The following is a 4,164-nucleotide window of genomic DNA, read 5'->3' on the forward strand; positions in this document are numbered from 1 at the left end:
TATGACAGTAATAGAACAATTCATGACATTGATATTATCTGAAATTGAGTCAAAACTCAATGAACGAATGTATAATCGAACAATATATATTCCATGATATTTTTTTTTGTGGATAGTGTATGCCACATCGATCCCATTATATTATCAGGTCGAAAGTGGTCCGATCTCAATATTATGAGAAATTACGAATAAAGTGACTAACACTGGACAACAAAAAATTTACTACTGAAGAAAACCCAAGTGAGTTGTTTTAATATCTCAATATTTCATCAGCATTATGTGAAATACCATACAATCAACTCATTTATAACAGATTTATGCTGTGAAATTACATTTACTTGAACAGTTTAATGAGTAAAAGATATACATTTTTGATAACTTCAAACACTCACTGTATTGTATTGGGGTAAAATTCTAAATATATTGTTTATATATATGCTATTTGTTTGTTTGTTATGAATTAAGGCAGCTACTCATCACCACCCACCGCCAACTCTTGGTCTACTCTTTTACCAACGAATAGTGGGATGGACCGTCACTATATAACGCCCCCACTGCTGAAAGGGCGAGTATGTTTTGGTGGGACGGGGATTCGAACCCACGAGTCGCAGATTGCGAGTCGAGCACCCTCACCACCGGGCTATGTCAGGCCATGCTATTTGTACTCGATATAATTGTAGCGAGTTGCACCACTTTTGCTTCATTCCCACACTCACTTACTCCTCCCTCCTCATGTGCTCAGTGTGCTAGAATATTCAAGAAGTCTTCGGCTGAGCATAAAAGGGGCGGAGACAAAAGCCTCTCTCTCAGTTGCCTCCCACACACTCAGTTGGTCACTTGCACAGACAAAAAAAAAGTCCGCTCTTCTTCCTGGCATTATACCAGCGAGAAAATCAAATTCTGCAAAACATTATTATTTCTTTATATTTTAAACTCTAGTTCTGTAAACATAACTTATTTTATATTTATTAGAAAATAATTTGAAATGCTGTTTGCCTCCAGTTTAAGTAAAGTCTGAAAGTGTAAAAATCACCAAAACAAGTTCTGCTACATTTGTGACATGTGGCACTGCGGTATGTCTGAGGACTTTTATAACGTTAGAAACCCGGTTTGGATACCGTGGTGGGCAGAGCACAGCTAGCCAATTGTGTAGCTTTCTGCTTAACTACAAATAACAAACAATTCGCTACATTTGAGGAAAATATATTACAGTTTTACAAAGGAAGAACAACATATAGAAGGTAAAGGTAGCTTACTACCACTATTTTGGGTGTAAAATTTGTGATAATGAAAAACATTGAGCTCTGCATGTGTGTTGCACAGTTTGCACATCTGGCTTGACACAGAAGCCGAATAAAAAAAGAACAAATATGCCATATGTAGTTCCCATGATATGGCGTGAGTCCAAAGATAATGTAACTGACTGCTATTTTTGCATGAGTAATGTTTCTGGATATTCAGGCAAAACTAAACAATACATTAAATATCCAGATATCGGATATGCAATGAAACCAGAACCTCATGAGATGGTTTTCCAATGCCACATCCACCAGCAAATTGGGAAACAGAAGATTTAACCTGCGAAGGAGAAAATAAATCATCTTCATCCACTTCATTTACTAATTCAACAATAAACTGCCTCATCTAATCACACAAGACGAACTAAATGATGTGATTCGTGACTTGTCTCTATCAAAGCAGCATGGGGAACTTCTTGGCAATGGAATTAAATATGATCACCATAGGTAGAACATATATGTGTGGTGATCTAAATGGTATTGCACTCCTGCTAGGCCTGAAGAGTGGGTATACCAAACATTGTTGCTTTTTTATGTCTCTGGAACAACTAAGTTGATAAAAATCATTAAAAAAAAGGACTGGCCAGTGAGAGAGAATTACTCACCAGGGAAACAGAATATCGGATATTCATATTAAATTGGAACTCATGAAGAATTTTGTAAAAGGAATGAATAAAGATGGTAATGTTTTTAGATATCTGTCTGATAAGATTAAAAAAATCAGTGAAGCAGAGATGAAAGGAGGTATCTTTGTTTGGCCACAGGTTCGGGAAGTGCTGATGGATGATTATTTTGAAACAATACTCAGTCAGATAAAACTTGCTACCTGAAAATCAGTCAAACTGGTTGTCAAAACTTTCTTATGAAATCACAGAGATGAAAACTATGCTGTGATGATAACATGCTGGATAATTACAGGAAAATGGAGTCTAGGAAGTCACTAAAGATGCATTTCTTACACTACCATTTAGACTTCTTTCCAAACTATCTAGGTGCAGTGAGAGATGAGCATGGTGAGCGCTTCCACCAAGATATTTCTACAGCGGAATAGCGATATCAAGGTCGATGAAATCCTGAGATGATGGAAGATTACTATTGGTTCTTACAGCATGTAACTGAAAAGAACATGCACAAAAGTCAAGCACATATTTTGTAACAAACAAATAAGGAATAATACCCGGATGAAAGTTTTGAACATAACGTTAATGTATTTTCAGTATATAATCTTATTATACTCATTGCTATTTTAAACTGGTATTGCTATTATGTACTGTTTTTGATCATTCTTAAATGGAATTTTTAATAAATAAATAAAGCTGATATAGAAAAAGTTGTTATTTTCACAATAAATAAGAATATTTTGAAGAAATCTATCATAACTTGAAAACTAGAAGTAATCAGTTATTTTCAACATGATTTTTAGAATCAGCATCATAAAATTACTGCGAAACAGTTGTATTTTTTCTAGTAGCAGGGAGAATGTTTCTTGTTGCCAGGTGTAATCAGTTTATTGTTTGTTTGTTTTGTTTTTTAATTATGCACAAAGCTACACAAGGGCTATCTGTGCTCTGCCCACCACGGGTATCGAAACCCGGTTTCTAGCGTTGTAAGTCCGCAGACATACCGCTGTGCCACTGGGGGGCTAATCAGTTTATATAGGTAAATTAAGGAAAAATACTCCGTGTATAAGAATAATATCACGACACAAGTAACTAATGAGTTAAGACTATTTATTCTGAGATCTTAATACCAAAATGTAAGGTTTTCATAAAGTAACGCTCTCTGTGTAGAGATAATACTACAATATGAATAAGTTACGAGTTAGCATTCTCTATCTAGGGATCATAGTAGCATAATTTAAGGAATTCATGAGGTAATGCTATCTTTTCAGGTATAAGCCCAGTTTGTACTCGAAATCACATACACAAATAATATTATCAAATTCTGGTAAACGTAGAAATTAAAGCCAGGAAACTACCTCTCACAAGACATGTATTAGTAGATTATCCTATACAGAACTATCTTTGTAGGCTTCCTGCATGTAACCGTACACAAATCACATGAACATGCTACAAAGTGTAGAACCACAGTCAGGCAAACTGTAATTTGTCCTTGTCTTATTTTTTTTATCTCTCTCTGAAAATTTATAAAGAGACGTAGAGTTTTTACGAAGAAAAATTATATCATAATCATAAAAGTCAAGTGTCGGTCGGTCAGTCAGGCGGCTATGCTCGATTTCTCCGAATTTCGTTCCCATTTCAGTTGAATGCAATCGGTAAGATAGGCATAAATAACTCCTAAATTTCGGCACTTTTTCTGCTATATAAAAGCCTGTCAAGAAGGAAGTTTTTATACCAAGGATTTATTTAGCACCGAGTGAAATTAACTTACCGTTTGTTATGACGAGAAGTTTCTGAACGATGATCGAGTATTTACAATAAACGTGGTTTTAATAGAACTATTGCAATAATGAAATTGATGTGATTAGAAAATAACTGTGCTCAATGAATACTGGGACAAGGATTGATGCTGGGAAGAGACACTCTTTAGGTAAATTGGATATTGCTCATGATAGGCTTTGGTTTCCCGAAGCTTGAAGGCCCTTTATTTTTAAAGTCTATTTACAGGCGGCAGAGTTGAAAATGCATATTGGAGGATTTAAATGTGGTAGGCTTTGTTTCCCCGTCACTTCCGACGGCTTTTATACTAGTATATATATATATATATATATATATATATATATATATACACACACACACACACATATATATATATATATATATATAGTAGTTAGTTAGTTAGTTACTAGTACGACGTACGTACCGTACGTAACTAATAATAACTATAAGTACGTACTACTAACTTA

The sequence above is a fragment of the Limulus polyphemus genome, unplaced genomic scaffold, assembly GCF_000517525.1.
Source record: "Limulus polyphemus unplaced genomic scaffold, Limulus_polyphemus-2.1.2 Scaffold10, whole genome shotgun sequence".
Lineage (NCBI taxonomy): Eukaryota > Metazoa > Arthropoda > Merostomata > Xiphosura > Limulidae > Limulus > Limulus polyphemus.